Source organism: Heterocephalus glaber, unplaced genomic scaffold (genome assembly GCF_053883595.1).
Source record: "Heterocephalus glaber isolate CG9 unplaced genomic scaffold, H.glaber_assembly_v1.0 deba00001428, whole genome shotgun sequence".
NCBI classification, from domain to species: domain Eukaryota; kingdom Metazoa; phylum Chordata; class Mammalia; order Rodentia; family Bathyergidae; genus Heterocephalus; species Heterocephalus glaber.
In genome coordinates, this window is record NW_028258293.1 from 31,315,307 (window position 1) to 31,336,881 (window position 21,575).

Genomic DNA, 21,575 nt, shown 5'->3' on the forward strand with positions numbered 1-21,575 from the left:
TAATCTGCTTTTTATTTTATTTTGTGTCATTCTTTTAACACATTATATTTAATTTTTGTTATATATCTAGTAATGCTATTTCTTAAACATTACTAGGATCAGCCTTATAATTCCAAACAAGTAGATTTTTATTTAATAATTATGTCATTTATGAACCTAAAATCAAATCTATATAAGCTTCTATATTTTGTGACAGGGTGTGATCCATAAAATGGCAGTGATAGCTGGATAATTAGATTAAAGTATTAATTTTTTTCTGGGAACATCAGCTGAGGAAACCTTAACTTACTGAATAAGTAAATGGAGGTGCAAGAGCAAAGAAAACAGTGGACTTTGAATGTTTTAAGTAAAAAAAAATGAAAACACTTGACATCATAATATGACAGTTGTATTACACAGGTAGCAGTGGGAGCCCCGAAAGACTCATAATTCAGCTATGATTGGAAAGTGGTGGGACAGAGAGAGAACCCTAAAGCATCTTGGAGATTGTAAGGTGGTCTTGAGTACACACATGGGAAAGTGACACATCGGAGTGAATCTGTTTATTTTAATAAAGGTACAGTGTTGGTTGAGATTTATGAAGAAAGTAATAATTGTGGAAATTTTCTGCACTTTTTTCTTCAGTATATGCAATTTCCTTCTGCCCCATGAAGATGAATAATAGCAGCAGATTTTCATGATTTTCACTGGAGTCAGCACTGGATGATTGCCAACATGATCCTACTTTTCTTTCAGCTCCTCACATTCCTTCTGAAGCACAGGCCCAAATAAACCAATTTGACAATTGGTTAATTGGCCTTTAGCCACACAGGGATGCTCCTACCTATGAGTTTCATAGAAATAGACATGTTTGGGTATCAGGATTTGGAGGATAATATCCCATATACATCTGTCACCTATATGAATAGGTTGATATGGGCCCTCTCCAACTGCACCACCAGCTTGCTGAGTGTCCTCCAGGCCATCATCCTCACCCCTAGAAGGTCCTGTTTGGAAAAGTTCAAATGAATCCCTGCATCAGAACTTGTGTTACTTTCTCTTTTTATGGGTCTTCAATATGATCATCAGAGGTCATTTCTTAATCTCTACTGTTGCCACTACCAATGTGACCTCACAGTCCCATGTTACTCACTATATTCTGCTCCATTTTGCCCATTAGTTCCTTCCTCAACTATGTAGATACATATTTTTTCACTGATAATATTCTAGCACATGTCATTTTGGGCTCATTGTGCTCTCAAGAGGGTATATGATGAAAACATAAAAGGCAGTCTCAGCATTTTCACAGCACCAGCCTTTATAGGAGAGCATCCTCAGAAAAAAAGAACCACCCAGACTATTTTGTTGCTCCTGAGTTTCTTTATTGTAATGTACAGTTTAGACTGTGCTATACAGTCCAACTCTTCAGTCTTGTGGAACAGTGACCCAGTTCATCACTGTGCCCTCATGCTGGTTGGCAATGGCTATGCCACAGTCAGTTCTTTGGTGCTTATCAGTCATGAAAGATGAATGATCAAGTGCCCCATATTCATGTGGGAGAAGGATAATAAATGATTTTTTTATGATGAGATGGATAATTTCTCTGACAATAAGTAACTGCTTTGAATTTCTGTTGGATTTTGTAATATATACATAAAACTATGCTCTTTCTGTTAAACATGTTTATTTTGATATATGTTTTTGATAAGTATATACTAGATGATGTAACAGTATATCACCCTGAAGGACAGGTTTATAATTTTAACCTTATTTATAAGAATGAAAAATCTCATCAAGTTTCAAACTCTAAAGAACATGACATGTATTACTGGTTATTGAGAATACACAAAATTTCTAAAAAGAGGAAGAACAGATTAAAAATATGCAGAGAAAAATTGTATTCATAGTTTTACATGTTTTATTTATGGTGATATTTATTGGTTTGTATGTGTCACATGTACATTTTATTTCAGCTACACCTCAAGAACTTATTTTGAAAGGATTTAAAAAAACAGAAAACCTGCATAAACAATTTGATGACTTTAATAACATTGAATAGTACATGATGTGTTTTAGTGTCTTCAGTATATAAGTAACTTTTTATGGTGTAATTTTATCCATTGCTTTTGTATGGGATTGGAAAAACTCTCCACAAATTTAATAAATGAAATAATTAAGATCTTTATTCTGTAGAGATAATTAAATAATATATATAATAACAGAAGTTTCATTATCTGTTCCCTTCTAAATGTATAAACTTATAAAAATATATAGATGATAAATACAAAATGGGTGGTTAGTAATAGGTAGAATATAACATAATTTCAAATCTTTACCTGTTTGTATTTGGAAACTAGATTATAATTGCAACCATTCTTCTATCATTTTTTATGATATTCTAATTTCAACAGTAAATTGGGATGTCATTTCCATTTTGAAGATAAAATCAATGCTAATACTTTTGAAGAATTAGCAGAATGTTTGAAACAACAGCGAATATACACATTGAATTTAGAATTTCTTATAAAACACTATTTTTTTGCTAAACAATATATATGTGATGTGAGTCTGAAAAACTTTTGCTTTAATATGTGTCATGTGGTTAATGTTGTTGTAGATGGTATTACAAGTTAGTCAATGTAAAAATCTCCTACTCTAAATTATGGATAAATTAAGACAAAATTCACTAAATCCCTATGAGTGTTTACAAAATTAGGTGTAATTCCAGAGTCCAAACATGAATTATTTAAAGCTAGGACATTAAGCAAATCAAAAGCTGCAGTGCCCCTGAGGCACTCAGAGATAACCCGAGTAATTTATTGTTGTGGTCTGTCTAGACAGCGTACAGAACTTCCAACCCCTGGTTGGGTCAGCAGTACTTGAGTGGTGGAATTAAGAGTCCGTGTTAAGTGGATCTTTAAAAAAAAGGAATGGGTGATATGAAAAGTGGCAAAGGAGCCAGGAAAGGAAGTCCTCTTTCATAAGATAGTAATTCCAGTTTTCCTTTAAGCCTACTTTGGTTTCAAATTTAACAAACTGTGATTCAAACATCTGATTGAAGTTCTCTAGAGCAAGTAAGAGGAAGGGAAAAATACATCTCAATATTTCTCTGGATTTTTATAAAATATATATATGAATATTTTTAAATTATACAATATGTCAGAAGAGCAGTCTGTAAAAGTCATTGAAAAACAACAAATCTCCATTACTATTAATGTTGGAATAACCACATATATAATATAATCATGAGAACTATTAAATAAAAATGAAGTCACAAAAATTGTAAGTGAAATGCTCACATGAAAACATACCCTTTAAGGGGTTTCCCAGCCACCATCCCTCCAGCTGCTCCAGGCCACAGGAAAGGGCTTTTGGGTCACCATCCCTACCCCTGCTCCCGGCCCCTGTCCCACCTCACCCAGCTCAGAGGAGGTAATCCTTGCAGGCGCTAACAGCCCCCTGCCCCAGTCGAAATGAGAAAACACATAAATAAGTCTCAAAAACAGACTTCCGGATCACCTACAGCAACCTCAAAGGGAAATGAGATGGAACACTCTGATATTCAACCACCTGGACCCACTGAACTGGCAACAAAAGGGGATCTGGAAAAAATGAAATCAGAAATAATTTCTCAGATAACAGGAGAAATTGTACCCCTAGTGCAAGACATGATTAATAAATCTAGAGAGGAGCTCAGGAACATGATGGAATCCCAACATAAGAAACAAATGGAAACCATAAAACAGATGCTTAGATTTCCAGGACATGAAAAACTCCACTGAAAGTCTACACAGCAGAATGAGCCAATGTGAGGACAGAATTTCAGATATAGAAGATAAGATTGCAATTAGTGACCAGCAAAAGAAAATTTGCTTCAAAATTATAAGGGAACATGAGAAATCAATCCAGCAGCTGCTAGATGATGCAAAAAAGAATAACATAAGACAGATTGGGCTCAATGAAGAAACAGGAGAGAGTGCAGATGACATAAAAAATCTCTTCACAGAAATAGTGGCAGAAAACTTCCCAAGCAGGGGAAAAGAGCTTGACATACACATAAGTGAGGCATATAGGACTCCAAATAGCCTTGATCAAAAAAAAAATCTACACATAGGCATATAATTGTTAAGATTCCAGAAAAACAACAGAAGAACAAAGTTCTCCAAGCAGTCAGAGAAAAGAAACAAATCACATACAAAGGAAAGCCCATCAGAATCACAGCAGACTTCTCAAACCATCAAGGCAAGAAGAGCTTGGAGTGACATATTCCAAGCCCTAAAAGAAAACAGCCTCCAACCCAGATTGATGTACCCTGCAAAACTATCTGTCAAAATGGATGGAGAAAGAAGATACTTTCATGACAAAGAGCACCTTAGGAACTTCGTGAATACCAAACCAGCACTCCAAAGAATTTTACACAATATCCTAGGAACAGACATTGAGGATCACAACCCCATGAAGCAAAGCAGAATGAACCCATCTGGCCTGACAAGAAATGAAATGTAAAGGGGGAGAACCCAACAAAAAGAAAAAGTCATGGCAATGACAAGTCAATATATTTCAGTTATAACCATCAATGTGAATGGTCTCAATTCACCAATCAAAAGAAATAGACTGGCAGAATGGGTCAAGAAGCAAAACCCAACAATATGCTGCATACAAGAAACACACTTAATTCAAAAAGAAACTCATAGACTGAAAGTTAAAGGGTAGAAAACAATACTGCATGTGACAGGAAAGCGAAAAAAAGCAGGAGTAGCTATCCTCTTTGCAGATCAAGTAGATTTCAAACCAACACTGATTAAGAGAGATGAAGAAGGACACTACATCCTTGTAAAGGAAAGAATCCAAGAGGAAGAGATAACAATCATAAATATCTATGCACCAAACACTAGTGCACTCAACTATATAAAACAAATACTAATGGACATAAAAAGTCATATATGCACTAATACAATTGTAGTGGGGGATCTCAACACCCCACTGTCACAAATAGATGGATCAACTAGACTAAAAATAATTAATGAAATACTAGAAATCAATTGAACTCTTGAACAAATGAACTTAACAGATGTTTACAGAATCTTCCAACCCACAAAATCAGAATACACATTCTTCTCAGCTGCACATGGGTCATTTTCCAAAATAGACCACATACTCACACATAGAACATGTTTAAGTAAGTGCAAAGGAATTGAAGTTATCCACTGTATATTATCAGACCATAGTGTGATGAAATTGGAGATCCATAGCAAAAGAAACTTGAAAAATTTCATAAATACGTGGAAATTGAACAACACACTTCTGAATAACCAATGGGTAACAGAGGAAATTAAAGAAGAAATCAGACAGTTCCTTCAATTAAATGACAATGACAATACAACATATCAGAATCTATGGGACACAATGAAAGCAGTCTTAGGAGGGAAATTCATAGCAGTGAATACGCATATTAGGAAAACAGAACGAGCCCAATTAAACAACCTGATGCTGAACCTCAAGCTTCTAGAAAAAGAAGAGCAGGACAAACCCAAAGCTCATACAAGAGAGGAAATTATAAAGATCAGAGGAGAAATCAGTGCAATGGAGACTAAGAGAATGATAGAAAAAATTCAATGAAGCCAAGAGTTGGTTCTTCGAAAGAATCAACAAAGTTGACAAACCCTTAGCCAACCTTGTCAGAAAAAAGAAAGAAAAGGCCCAAATCCATGCAATTAGGAATGAAAAGGGTGAAATGACAACAGACCCAGCAGAAATCCAGAGGATCATCAATACCTACTTCCAGAACCTATATGCCAATAAGATGGACAACACAGAAGAAATGGACAGATTCCTAGATACATATGAATTACCAAAGTTGAACAAAGAAGACCTAAAAATTCTGAACAACCCAATATCAACCAATGAAATTGAAAATGTAATTAAAAACTTATCAATTAAGAAAAGCCCGGGCCCTGATGGCTTCACTGCTGAATTCTACAAGACATTTAGAGAGGAACTGCTGCCACTACTGTTTAAACTCTTCAATGAAATTGAAAGGGAAGCAATACTCTCAAATTCATTCCTGGAAGCAAGCACCACCTTGAACCCTAAAGCAGAGAAAGATGCAACCGAAAAAGTGAACTATAGGCCAATCTCACTAATGAACATAGATGCAGAAATCCTTAATAAGATAATGGCAAGCAGAATGCAGAAGATCATCAAGAAGATCATACACCCTGATCAAGTGGGATTCATTCCAGAGATGCAGGGATGGTTCAATATATGCAAATCAATCAATGTAATACACTATATCAATAGAGCCAAGGACAAAAACCATATGATTTTCTCCACAGACACAGAAAAAGCATTTGACAAAATCCAACATGCATTTATGATAAAAACCCTACAAAAAATTGGAATAGATGGTCTCTACCTCAAACTGATAGAAGCCATCTATGAAAAACCAACAGCCAATATCATACTAAACGGTCAAAAACTGAAATCCTTCACACTAAAATCCGGAACAAGACAAGGATGTCCACTATCACCACTCTTGTTCGATATAGTTCTGGAAACATTAGCCATGTCAATTAGACAAGAGAAAGAAATAAGAGGAATAAAGATAGGTAATGAAGAAGTCAAATTGTCATTCTTTGCAGATGACATGATACTGTATATAGAAGACCCCAAGAACTCCACCAAAAGTCTTCTAGACTTAATAACCAAATTCAGTCAAGTAGCTGGTTACAAGGTCAATACACAAAAATCAATAGTTTTCCTCTACATGAATGACAGACTCACTGAGAGAGAAATAAGGCAGATAATTCCTTTCACAATAGCATCCAAAAAACTGAAATACCGAGGAATCATCCTAATGAAAGAAATCAAAGACCTCTTCTCTGAAAACTATGGCACTCTGAAAAGAGAGATTGAAGATGACATCAGAAAATGGACAGACATCCCCTGCTCCTGGGTAGGAAGGATTAATATAGTGAAAATGGCCATACTTCAAAAACTGCTATATAGATTTAATGCAATTCCAATTGAGATCCCAGCAGCATACTTCATAGACCTTGAGAAAACAATCCAAAAATTCATTTGAAAGAAGAAGAGACCCAGAATACCAAAAGCAATTCTAGGTAACAGAGACACGGTAAGGGAGTATCACAATCCCCAACCTGCAACTATACTACAAAGCTACTGTGATAAAAACAGCATGGTACTGGCAAAGAAACAGACTTGAGGACCAGTGGAACAGATTAGAAGATGCAGAAACAACACCAGACACACTCAGCCATCTCATCTTCGACAAAGGAGCCAAACACCTTCACTGGAGGAAAGATAGCCTCTTTAATAAATGGTGCTGGAAAAATTGGGTTTCAACTTGCCAAAGATTCAAACTAGATCTATATCTCTCGCCATGCACTAAACTAAAATCAAAATGGATTAAAGATCTAAATATTAAAATAGAAATTCTGGACCAGGTGGAACAGAGGTTAGGTAGAACCCTTGAAGACATTGGTGTAGGAAAAGATTTTATGAACAAAACCTCAGTTGCCCGTGAACTAGCACAAACAATCAACAAGTGGGATCTCTTCTTATTAAAAGGCTTCTGCACAGCAAGAGAAACCACCAGCAGTGTGAAGAGACAACCCACAATGTGGGAAAAAATCTTCACCTGCTGTTCCTCAGACAAAGGTCTACTATCTCGAATCTATAAAGAACTTCAAAAGATCAGACCTCCCAAATTTAAAGACCCAATCCAAAAATGGGCATCTGAAATGAACAGACATTTCTCAGACAAAGAAATAGAAATAGCAAATAAATACATGAAAAAATGTTCAACATCACTGGTCATTTGAGAGATGCAAATGAAAACAATGCTGAGATTCCACTTCACTCCAGAAAGAATGCCTGCTACCATGAAATCAACCAATAATAAATGCTGGCAGGGCTGTGGGGAAAGAGGAACCCTGCTCCACTGCTGGTGGGAGTGTAGACTGGTGCAAGCGCTGTGGAAATCAGTATGGAGATACCTCAAAGAACTAGGACTGGAAGTCCCATTTTACTCTGCTATTCCACTGCTGGGGATCTTCCCCAAAGAATTAAAAGAATCATACCACAGCGATATATGTGCACCCATGTTCATAGCAGTGCAGTTTATAATAGCTAAATCTTGGAAACAGTCCAAATGCCCATCCACTGGAGACTGGATAAAGAAAATGTGGTTTTTTAATACAATGGAGTACTACTCAGCCACAAAAAATGAGAAATTAGAGACATTTATAGCTAAGTGGATGCACATTGAGGCAATACTCTTAAGTGAAATAAATAGGACACACATGAATAAATACCAAATAGTTTCTCTGGTATGAGAAACTGAAAGTGTAAATAAGGACTAAATGTATAATAGGTAATGTGAAATAGGAAGAAAAGGGGCAAAGGGGAAGGAAGTGTGAGGGGTAGGGGAAAGGATAGAAGGGAATGGGATTAATATGAGAAAATGGAAAAATAGGAACAAAATCTTTGTAAATAGGGAGGATTGGAGGGGTTCAAGGGAGGGGTAGGCAAGGTTGAAAAATAAGAACCAAGAGAGACTATGTAAAGGTGCAAATTTCCAATGATGAATGTCATTATATTGTATACCTAAAATGCACCAATGATTAGAATGAATAATCGATAAGCAAAATAGGAAGAAAAGGTCCAAAGGGGTAGGAGTAGTGGGAGGGGCAGGGGAAAGGAAAGAAGGGAAAGGAAAAAATGCTGAGAAATGGAAAAAATCGAAATAAAGTCTTTGTAAATAGGGAAAGGTGGAGGGCATGAAGGGAGTGCTAGGAATGGGGAAAAAATAAGAACCAAGATGCATTATATAAAGGTACAATTCCCAATGAGAAATGTAATTGTGTTGTGTACCTACAATGTACCAATCAAAGAATTTAATACCAAAAAAATCTACACATAGGCATATAATAGTTAGGATTCCAGAAATCCAACAGAAGAACAAAATTCTACAAGCAGTGAGAGAAAAGAAACAAATCACATACAAAGGAAAGCCCATCAGAATCACAGCAGACTTCTCAATGCAAACCCTCAAGGCAAGAAGAGCTTGGAGTGATGTATTTCAAGCCCTAAAGGAAAACAGCCTCCAACCCAGATTGATGTACCTTGCAAAACTATCTTTTAAAATTGATGGAGAAATAAGATACTTTCATGATAAAGAGCACCTCAGGAACTTCATGAATACCAAACCAGCACTCCAAAAAATTTTAGACAATACCCTAGGAAAAGACAATGAGGATCACAACCCCAGGAATCCCAGCACAATGAATCCATTGGGTGTGACAAATTAAAAGCAAAGGGGGAGAATCCAACAAAAAGAAAAAGTCATGACAAGGCTTTTAAAACTTTGAAATTCATCTCCCTAATGAGTTTATAATTCAATCTTATTATTGTACTGATGGGTATTTTTCTGATTCTAGAGTTGCACACCATTTCTTGTGCTATACTGGCTATTTATCATCTTCTTATGTCTACATTTTAATTGGGTTGTCTATTGATGAGCTATAAGAGTTCTTTATATATTCTGGTCATAGGTTATATGCATTGGAAATATGGTCTGTTTAAGGACTACTTTTCATTTTAATGATATTATTTAAAGTTCTAAATATTGATGGAATCTCATTTATCAATTTTTTTCTTTTATACATCATGTCTTTTGTATCCTAGGTAGTTCTTGCCTACCCTAAATTCATAAATATTTTCTCTTATAATTTCTTCTTAAAGTTTCATACTTTTAGGCTTTCTTATTTAGGTTCATAGATCCCTTCAAGTTATTTTTATGTATGGAAATAAAGGGTTGAGGTTAATTTTTTATATACAGATACCAGGTGTTCTAGTGCTGTTTGCTGAAGACACTATCTCTTCCTCGGCTCTTGAATCGAGTTTATATTCTGTAAAATGCTAATGTTAAATAATCTTTCAAAAGTCAGTGGACCATATATGTGTGGTTCTATTTATAGATTCTCTGTTTTATTCCAATGATCTATATGTCTTTCCTTACACCAACACTGCCTTGATTACTGTAGCTTTAGAAGAAGTCTTGAAATTAGGTACTAAATGTCTTCCAACACTGGTTTTGTTTTTGTTTTTAACTTTTCTAGGTCCTTGTACTCCTACATAACTTTTAAATTTCAATATCCAATTCTTCATTTATAGCAAGTATACACAGACTTGAATTTTTATATATACCTTGTGTTTTCTAATCCTGCTAAATTCAAGTACAAGTTCTAGGGGCTCCTAGAGATTTCTTAGTATTTTCTCTGTAGATGATCATTTCATCTACATATAAAGATTTTGCTTCTGCCATGCCAATCCTATCCTAGTTGTATCATTTTTTTGCCAGACTATTTTGGTGGGGACTAGGTTTCAAAGTTTAATGGACAGATAAAGAGTAGGCATATCTGCCCTTGTCCCCCACCTTAAGGAGAAAGCACTGTATCTTCTCCATTCATATAAGGCATTCTCCCTGGAAGTATGGAGTACATGTCTTAAATCTGTTGAGAAGGTTCTGCTCTACTTCTTATCTCCTGATAGCTTTTACCATGAACAGCTGTAGAATTTAGTCCAATACTCTTTCTCCAACTACTGACAGGATCATATGGCTTTTTCCTTTCCTCTGTTAAAATGATGACTTTTGGGGGTGGATCTTCCAATGCTGAACCAACACTGCCATCCCTATAACAAAACCACTTTCTACATCCTGCCAGATCTGACTTCTAATAGTTTGTTTTGTTAAACAAATTTCTATCAATGTTCATACTTTTTTCTTCTATTATCTTTATCCAGTTTTAGTATTAGCACAATGTTGATTTCCTGAAATGAGGGTAGAAGTGTTCCTTCTTTTTTCTGCTTTAAATGTTTGATATAATTTATCACTTAAAATGTTTATGAGCCTGCTGTTGTCATATAGGTAGGTTTTCAAGCTAGGCATATACTTTCTTTAATAGGTGGTATCCAAATTTTATATTTCCTCCAGAGTTAGTTTCATTAATTTGTCTTCCAAGGTACTTCTTAGAAGTTGTCAAATTTATTTCAAAACAGATTTTTGTAATATGCTTTCTATATCCTTTTAAATTCTGTAAAATCTGTGGTAATGTCTCCTAGATTTTAACATTGTAATTTTAAAAAATGTATAACTGATATTGTGTAACAGGAAGAAAAGGTCTAAAAGAGTAGGGCAATTGGGAGGGGTAGGGGAAGGGAAAAAAGGGAAAGGAAAAATATAAGAAGAGGAAAAAAAATGGAAACAAGGTCTTTGCAAATAGGGAAGGGTGGAAGGGTTTAAGCGAGGGCAAGGGAAGGGGGAAAAAAAATAAGAACCAAGAGACTCCTGTAATGGTACAAGATCCCAATGATGAATGTAACTGTATTTTATACCTAAAATGTACCAATAAAGTTAATGGGGAAAAATGCATTTTTGACTAATAAAGCATTGCTAAGTCAGTGGGAAAAAACCCCCCCAAAAACCATACCCTTTAAAAAAGTGGATGAATTTCAATTCTATTTTGATGTAATCCACTCCTCATGTTAATTTTAAGAAACATTTCTCATAAAATCTTCTAAAGAACCTATGTGAGACTCTGATAAATAAAGAAAAGCAGTTCATTCATGAAAGGAGCCAAAACATGGAGGTGTGTCCTCCATAGCAGTCTCCTGTTTGCTTTCTCTCATGGAAATTTTTCAGACTCATGAAATTATCTGGCAGTGATAATAGAAATCATGTCCTTCTGGTGAAAACAGACTGGACTGAGCCTTGAGGGTAGAGAGTCTGTAACGGAGTTCCAGAGGGGAGACAGTCAGAGAAGTAGTTCCATACATCTGTGTATGTGTATGTCCCAATCTGAAATCACTTTTAACCCAAATTCCAGGGCACCAGGTCCAAACAAAGATAGCTGAGCTTGAACAAATACAGAATATTGAAAATAAAAGATATTCTGAAGGTAATAGTGTAGAGTGTCTTCTGAAACAAAGCCTAAACATTCTCCACCACATTTTGACAGGACTAGCAACACAAAATAATGCAAACTTCTAAGATGTGATTCAAAATCATTCAGTGTATAAAGAACCAAGAAAATGAGACCAGTGCTGAAGAATGAAAACTGCAAGGGACTGTAACATTGATTATGTTCAAAGCAAGCTGTGAAGAGTTAACCTCACAATTGGCATTTTTTTGAGAAGCAAGCCCAGCTGAAGCTGACCTGCCCAGATCAGAGTAACTCACACCCAAATTCCATTCCCACAACTAAATTTTTCTTTCTAGAAGGACAATTTTCTAATTACAACCATATATTTTGCCTATTCTATTTGTAATTTGAAAATCCTTTATCTTGTCCTTTATGAGCCTTGTTTTCATTAATTTCCATAGAAACTGCATATAGCTTGTCTTTACCCGGATTGATTGCCAATAAAAGTTAGTGCCTGGGACTGGCCAGTGCCTTTGTCAGTTGCAGTGGCATTAGTCATGCTGGTACCTTGCTTTCTCTCTCTTAGTTCTGTCTCTTAGTGTATTTATTTCTCAGCCCTGCATCATACACTGGGCTGGGTACTAGAACCTAACTGCAGGGGTCTTCAGAATTCAAAATTACTAAGTGTATAAAGAACCAAGAAAAAGGGACCCATTCTAAAGAATGAAAACAATTGTTAAAACAAAGATAATACTGAGATTGAAAATACCATAGGCAAATTTTTTATGATGTGTGATTAAAATATTTGGTGAATATTTAAATTTTTAAAAAACTATGACTATTCAGAGGAAATGCAGAGACTCCTAGATACATATGAATTACCAAAACTGAACAAAAGAAAACTTTCAAATCTTGAATAATCCTATAATATGCAATGAGACTGATGAATGAATTTCAAAACTAGCTACTCCTTTTTGTAAGAATCTTTTTGGTTTGTCTTATACTCTCAGTAACTGCTTTGAAGATGATACACTGTTTCATGACTATTGTTATTCTCTGTCTGATCATGAAATTTTGTTTTATTTTGTAATAACAAATTTTAAAGTTAAGGAAGGAGAAAAATATGTTTTTAGCATTTCTTTCTTTTTATTCTTTTCTTCTGTACATTCATGTTTCAATCACTTATCTCATGTATACTCTAGAAAATTTTTTATGTGTTTACATATCTTTCATTTCTGTATATTGGTACTTAGTGCTTTCATCTTATATCTCTCTAAAAATACTATTATAGTCACATCAGGAAATTTTTTCTTAAAATATTGAAATTTATGGAAGGAAATTTTAAACTTTGCAAATATTAATTTTCATTTGAATTAGTTTTTATTCAATTCTACATAATCAATTTCATTTCTTGTTATGTATTATTTTGCAGCATTTATTATATTGCTTTTTCTTTTAATCTTTCAGTAATTTCACCAAGATGAGCTGAGTATCATTTGCTTACTCTGTGTTACCATGCAGAGTTCAACTGAATTCAGGGTTAAAATATTCTCTCAGGTTTGACAACTAGGGCACTCCCCAAGCATTTACCTCATTTTCTACATGATTATGACTCATCATTCCTCACATTTATATGTCAGGGAGATTGGAGAAAAGTTCTGAGCACAACTCTCCCCAGATGACTTTGGCCCAGTGGAGAATAAAGGTAAGAGAGAGCTGAAACGTTCCACTGGGGACTGCAATGTTCTGCCTTCCCCTGTGGGATCTTGTCACCTTTCTACAGACACTGAAGTTAGAGGCCTACAGAGAGATGAACTAACGACACCTTATCCTTAAAATTATGTTGGCTATGCTCAGGTGCACCAAACCGCTCCACACATCCCAGTAGTTAGGTGGATCTGTATTCGAGGGATGGAGGATTAGAGGGGAAGCAGGGTCCATGGCAGCCAGTGAGGTCTCCCAGTGAGGAGTTTGGTGGACTCAGATGCATAGTCCAGCTGCAGGCGTCATACAGCTCAGAGGATGAACCACCCTGCAGTGCAATGGGCAATTCTCCTGGTAGTGTATTTGGCACTTTTATTTAATGAGTCAAAGAATTAGTAGACTTTTTCAGATGAAATACTACATTAATTTCAAGTATGCATTGTTTTCGCTGAATTAAGAGATTTTGATTTACTACCTAAGTCCATTTTAAGGAAGATATTACTTTGTCACTTTAGATTAAATCTTTTATATTTGTTTTTACACCCTTATGAAGAGAAGCTTTCACTATGATTCTTCATTAAATATGCTTATGTGTTCTCCTATTTTATAAGGCAATTAATCTGCTATATGATAATTAACTGTAGTTTGATATATTTAAAATATTTAATATATAATGGTCTTTGTTCAAAGAATTTGCACATTCAGAGAATTTAACCTCATTCCTAGAAAATAGGTATTAACATTTTGTCATAAATCTTTTCCTTTCCCACCATTAATTTCATAAATTTCAACTTAATCATTAAGCATCTCACCAAGTGCTCTAACAGATAGGAAATCTCATTATAATGTACAATGAAATATGTATGGCAGTGGTGTTAAAAATAAAGAAATCAAAGGAATGACAATATAAATTTCCTCTGTCTTTCTAAAAACCTTATAAGAATATAATCTTCCTGAATTTGGTAGACTGTTAGTTTCCCTTCATATATCTCAATATATCTTCATTTTCAAAATATATTTTGAGCTTTTATTGATATGAATATGTGATAACCCATTTCTAGAGGGGAAATTTTAGAAGAAAATGTGTTCAGCTGCCCTGATCTCTATATATTGTTGTTTGATTCCTCCTCACAACATGAAGTATTTAAGCATTTATTTTCAACAGATGAATGTTAATTAAAGTTCTTTTGGTAATCAATAATAAAAGATAAAATGACAAAAAAGTAAAAATTGGTTCATAAGAGCACAAGTTAAGCCTTATTTCATTACTGGGTTGAGCAGAAAAATCTTTGGATACCCTATTGTTTCTGTTTTTGAGAATGGTAGCCTTTTATTTGTAACAAAGTGCCTGTAGTGTTTTCCCATTTCTGCACATGGAAAAAGAGTTCTCTTCTCTTGATTTTTCACAAAATCCATGTAAACATCTTGCTTCTGTAAATACCCAGGGATAAACAAGCATCCTGAACTATAACTTATAGTCTTTCAAATTTACACAAGTAGATAATTTTCACTGTTTATTTGTGGGGATATGGTTGCCTTTAGTACACAAATAGCCCTGAAATATTTTCCCATATCCTAGAAGCAGTACATTTGAGAAATGTTGTGTACCTGGAACTGACTATATAGTTGGTGATGACTTTGTCTTCCCCTTAGGTGCCAATTGTTTCTTCCTGATTTGCTTTGTAGTATTCCAGCAGCAATCCTGTTCACTGCTTAAGAATGTTAACCAATATCCACACAGAACTGGCCCACAGCTGTGTGCATGGTGAATCTCACCTCCCAGGCTCTGTTTTGTTTTTTGCCTTTACTTATAGATAAGCCCAGTGTTGAGGACATTATGTGAACTTGACTTATAGGGAAGACAAATAAGAAAACAAGGTGTTTCCTGTCATATACCTACAGTACCTGATTAAGTGCTGGAGATAATCAATTCATCATGGAGCAATGCAGAGCCTGCTCATATTGCAGCTGAGAAAGGAGATATGTCCTCCCTGCCTTCAATTATATACTCTGTAATCAGTCTACCCACAAGGCCAGAGGCATCCACACTTGTTGTAGAGGGATCTACAGAGACCTCTTCTCTTTCTACTGACTCCAGTTCTCTCTGGTCTCCGGAGGTAGTACACAAACTTGAGCTTTCTTCCCAAGTGCTGCCCTTTTGTGGTTACATGTATGAGAGGATTGTCCTTGGCCTGAGAAATGACAGAAATATCACGTTTCATGTGACATTCCTGGATCATGGTATTAATGGAAATGTATTACATTTCTCTTGAGGGAAGTTTCTCTGTGAAGTTATGAGAGCTTTCGAAGGTGATTATCAAAAAGAATGCACACATTTCCTTTTGAGATTTCTTCCTCCAGGTACATAGTTTATCCTGGTTGTCCTTTGCACTTTTTCTCCTTCTTTCTCAATGTGGCTTTCTGAATGTGAGATTCTTCAGGCCATTCTCCTGTGTTACTTTTTTAAATGTATTCATTGATTTATTAACCTGCCATCTCTGTGAGGGAAGCTTGTTTCCTCCAATGTTAAAATGAGATTTTTCCTTTTGATATGTTAGGCTATCCAGATGCCTTCACAGCACTGTCTGAAAGAACTAAGAATTGTGTTGCAGGAAGGGCTTCTCAATCAACCTGCAGATGCATAGAGTTCCTGTCCAGTCCCCTGATGTTCTTAACTGTGCTGTGTTAGGTAGGTATGAGCTGGATGAGGCATGGCTGGGAAGAGACGTGCTAGAGGATTACTTTTACCTTTGTCTCATGAGATGTTCATATTTCACTGAATATATTTCCTTATAAATTAATACGGTCCTACATATGTATCTATATATCTTTCATTAATCCCTTATATAAAATACACTGCAGAGATATTTAGAGTATGTGTATACCGAACACAGATTTATGTGATTTATAAAGCTTAAAGGGAAAAAAGAGCTTTAGAGAGAGAGACAGCTGGATGATTCACTATATTTTCATCATCACTCCATAGGGCTACCATATTTGGGTTATATTGTGAATGTATCAAGTTTTGTCAATTTGCTGTGCTCTGAAGGAAGGTCACTAAAGAAGAGTTACCGGTTTCAGGCAATGACCCACTGAGCCCAAGGCACTTTGCATATTCTGTTAACCTGTAGCATCTGCACACATCTGCCATATGTTAGTCACCATCTTTGTAGGACCACACTTTCATACATAATCATAAAACAGTATACTCCTACTGCATGAGTTTAGAAAATTTGAATATTTTCTTTGCCAACTTTTAGAATATTCTGTACTGTTTAAGATTCAAGTTCTTGAAGTAACATTTAACTATAGTCTGAATTTCAGAAAATGACATAAAATCACATTTTTAATATATATAAACATTGTTATATGTCTATTAACATTATTCTTTGAAACATGATTTGTATATATGCTGTAACTTACACAAAGAGAAATTAGAAAATAATTGTATGTCACATATAAGTATATGAATTATAAGATCCTTTGTGACTCTATTTTATGACAGTATAAGATCCATAAAACTCACAGATGGCCAGATCACATTAAAATGTTTTGCTATTTTTCAGGGGCACATCATATGGCACCTAAATTTACTGAATATTTGAATGTAAATACAGGGATAATTAAGACTGGGGATCTGTGGCCAGGGATTTAGCTCAGTGGCATCATGCCTGCCTTGCAAGCACAAGGTCCTGAGTTTGATCCCTGGTACAAAAAAAAAAGACTGGGGATCTGTCATTGAAACCTAAAAGTGAGACAAACATATGAAAATACCATTCATAATATGACAATTTTATTACAGAGCAACTATGAGAGCCCAAACTGAGATTGTATAATCCAATCATGATTGATATGAGGGACAGGGGACAGGACCATGAGGAGTCCAGGAGAGTGTTAGTGAAATTCATTACAGAAATGGGAAAAGGATGCATCAAGATGAATCCACATAATTTGATGAATCGTTGTGTTGGTTGAGATGAATGAAAGAGGTAATTTGTGTGATAATTTTCTGTGCTTTTCTCCTCAGGCATCTACTATGTGCTTTTTTCTCCATGGAGATGAATAAAAATACTAAATTTTTCAGGATTCTTGACACAAAATACTTGTTTTTCTTTGAAGTCAGCATTGGAATCGTAGCCGACACTGTCCTGCTTCTTTTATATGTGCTCATAATTCTTCTAGAGCACAGGCCCAAGCCCATTGATTTGACCATTACCCATTTGTTTTTTACCAATGTAATAATGCTGGTAACAACGTGTTTGACAGCTTTAGACATTTTTGGGTATCAAGATGTGGGAAATGACATCACATGTAAATATGTTATCTATTTGCACAGACTGATGAGGGGCCTCTCCATCTCTACCACCTGCCTGCTGAGTGTCCTCCAGGCCATCACCCTCAGCCCCAGAAGCTCCTGTCTGGCAAAGTTCAAACAGAAATCCCTGCAATGGAACCTGTGTTGCTTTCTCTTTTTATGGGTCTTCAATATGCTCATCAGTGGTCGTTTCTTAATCTCCACTATTGCCACCCCTAATGTGACTTCCCATAACCTTATGTTTGTCACTCAGTCCTGCTCCCTTTGGCCCATTAGTTACCTACTTAAGTATATCACTTTCTCCTTGATGACTTTCCAGGAAATTTCTGTTATAGGGCTAATGGGACTCTCAAGTGGGTACATGGTGATTCTTTTGCACAGGCACAAAAGGCAGTCCCAGCATCTTCACAGCACCAAGTTGTCTCCAAAAGCGTCCCCAGAACAAAGAGCCACTCAGACTATTTTGTTCCTCGTGAGCGTCTTTATCATCATTTATGCTCTGGACTGTGTTATCACCTCCACATCTGGAGTGTTCTGGAAACATAACCACATTCATCATCGTGTCCAGATGCTGGCTGGCAATGGCTATGCCACAGTCAGTCCTTTGGTGCTAATCAGTACTGAAACATGAATGATCAAGTGTTTAACATCAGTGTTTCAGAGAGACAGTTAATCTTTTTTATGAGTGATAGGTAATTTCTCTGACAAAGAGCAAATGCTTTAAATTTCTATTGGGTCATTAACATATATAGAATTATGCTTTTCCTGTTAAACATATTTACTTTGATATATATGGCTGAGAAGTATATAATCATTTAACAGTATAACTCTGATAAAATACAGGCTACAGTCTTATACATAAAGAACTAGAACTCTTACCTGTTTTCTTAAGTATATGGTGCTTTTCAGAAACAGTTTAGTATTATAATTAGAAGTCTGCAGAATGTGTTAAAAATCTGCAGAAAAATTTGAGAGGTTGTCGTGTTTATATATTTACACATGCTCTATATGTTGATATTTATCAGTGTGTATGTTTTCATATATGAAGTTTATTTCAGTTACACCTCACAAACCCTATTTAAAAAAATAGAAAAAGAGAACAGGAAACCTGGGTCAGGGCTTTGATGACTTTACTAAATTATTAAATAGCATGTGTGCAATGTCTCTAAGAGATGAGAGAATACAAGTAACATTGTGTGAGATCATCGTTACCATCAGCTTTATGGGTTTGGAAAAATGTCCACAAATTTCATGAAGTAAAATTATTATGATCTTTAAATTATTGTGATCTTTATTCTCTACACATTACTTACTGAGCTAATATCAGTACATAACCTCAGAGGGTGATAAGATTCAGTGTCTGTTCCCTTGCTCAATTTATACACACTTATAAAAATCTACATTATAAAAACAAAATGGACTGAGGTAATCACAGGCAGAATACAACGTAAATTCACCTCCATCTTCAACTCCATGATTTTGTTTTGAAATCAGAAAGTTAATAATTGCAACCATTCTTGAATTACATGTAATAATGTGATTTCATTATGAAATTTGTGTGAAATTTTCATTTGGAAAAATCAAATTAAATCATTTATTTATTGTTCTTGTAATAGCAGAAAGTTAGGAGCAACAGAAAGTATACACATACTAAACTCAGTATTTCTTTTAAAATGCTCTTTCTGCAGTAGGATATCTGTGTGATGTGATTCTGAGAATATTGTTCCTAAACATGTATCACATGGATAGTGTTGCTGCAAATGACATTACAAGCCAGTTGCTGTGAAAACCTCCTGCTATAAATTCTGGATAAGTCATACACACATTCATTTAAATGCCTGGAGTTGAGACAAAACTAATTGTAATTCCAGCATCCAAATTTGAGGAATTATCTAAAAGGAAGATATGAAACAATCCAAAATGTGTGTTGTCCCCTGGGCATTCAGAGATAATCTAGGTAATTAAAATTATGTCTTCTGGGTGGTCATTTTGGTGCCTATTTCCTCCACAAGGGAGGTGCAGTAGCTCAGGTGTAGGAACAGAGTACAATTCTTAGCCAAGCCATGCGTTGAGGTATGAAAGCGGTTAAACACTAAGCTGAGAGGGACTGAAAGCTTCCCAGGTGCACTGCATCGAGATACCTTTAGCCTCTGGGTGCCGGGCATAGCGCAGAAGAGCGCTGTGCACAACAGTATCAACTTGCCCTACCAAGACCTGGCTTCCTAGGTGATCAGGCACAGGGTCGCTATGGCCAACAGAGAAGAGACAATTACTGAGAAAAATGATGACGCTAAGAAGATGGTCTTCCATTCGGACACTGAGACAGAGACTTCTCCCAACAAGACCTACTCCACCGAACCTCCTGCCCCTTCGCCTTCTCCGGCCAAGGAGTCCACTGTCTCCCAAAACCATGGCCAGGTGTTATTTATCTCCACTGATGCACTTGGAGGGATTTGGGGTTTTCAAGCTGAGTCTCTGGATGTATTTGTTCTTTAATTTATGCCGCACTGTAGAACACTTGCAGTAGTCAGTTACCTTTGAATTTAAAAAAAGTTACCCGGCACCATTGTTTATTACTAAATCTGAATCTGTAAAAAGTTCAGGTCTCTGTGACTTAACTCTAAAGATCTCAGGTCCAGAGGACCCTGATGTTTGAATTTTCAAAACTCAGCCAGGGACATCACTGTTTTATGGTTCTTTCATTCTAATTTAGCTGAGCTGTATCCCCATCCCTTGTACTGGGGCTAGAGTGGCTGAGTTCAGACTTAATTGACTTCTTCAAAGATTACTTACAGGAGGTTGAGGAAATTTTCAAACTCTATAAACAGAAAACTTTGCCCTGAAAAGCAGCTAGCACAGAATGATTTAGTGGGAAGAAGTATATTTCCCAGGCCCCTTGTTCAGCTCTCTTAGCAGATCTCAAGGCCTTCTAAAGGACTTCAAGGCTCCTTTGAGTGATTTGGAGGCATTATAAATGTGGTAATTTGGATGTACATGAAAATATAACTTGCCATCTTTTATGTCATGTTTCTTCAAAAAAAAATTATGTCTTCTGACAGGACAGGATACAGAATTTTCAATCTCTCTTTAGAGCATCAGCAGTTGGGTAGTGAATTTGAGCTACCACATTAAGTAGACCTTTCCATAAAGAATTGGGTGGCATGAAAAGTGGCACAGGTAACAATGAAGCCAGTCCTCGAACTTGCAGGTGGTGATAATACCATTTTTCCTTCAACTTCAGTTTGCTTTCAAATTTAACACATGTGTAAATTTAGTTATCTTGTGTCAGTGTGCCAGAGCAAGAGAGATGCAAGTGAAAATTCATCTCAATAATCTCCTGGATTTTAATTTCATATATAGGAGTGAATATTTGCTCCACATATGTGATACTGTTATCTACATATACAGCATGAAATGATTGCCACATTTAAGTGAAATACTATAGCTATCACTTCACATAGTTCATTTTTGTGATTATGCAAAGTTAAATAAGTAAGACATAAAAACATAAATAGTGTATTATCTCACTTATGAGTTGAATCTCTTTTAAAATACTAAATTCATGGAAACAAAAAACAAAAAAGAGTATAAGGGTGGTTACCAGGGTTCAGGAGGTGGGAAAGATAGGGAGA

The 21,575-nt window shown here is 35.8% G+C and overlaps 2 pseudogenes; both read left to right on the top strand.

Annotated features, from left to right (window-relative positions):
• The first annotated feature begins 702 nt into the window (after positions 1 to 702).
• LOC147828057 (vomeronasal type-1 receptor 90-like) lies at positions 703 to 1,554 on the top strand (annotated as a pseudogene).
• Positions 1,555 to 17,680: 16,126 nt separating this feature from the next.
• On the top strand, positions 17,681 to 18,616 carry LOC101715673 (vomeronasal type-1 receptor 90-like; annotated as a pseudogene).
• The last annotated feature ends 2,959 nt before the right edge of the window (positions 18,617 to 21,575 follow it).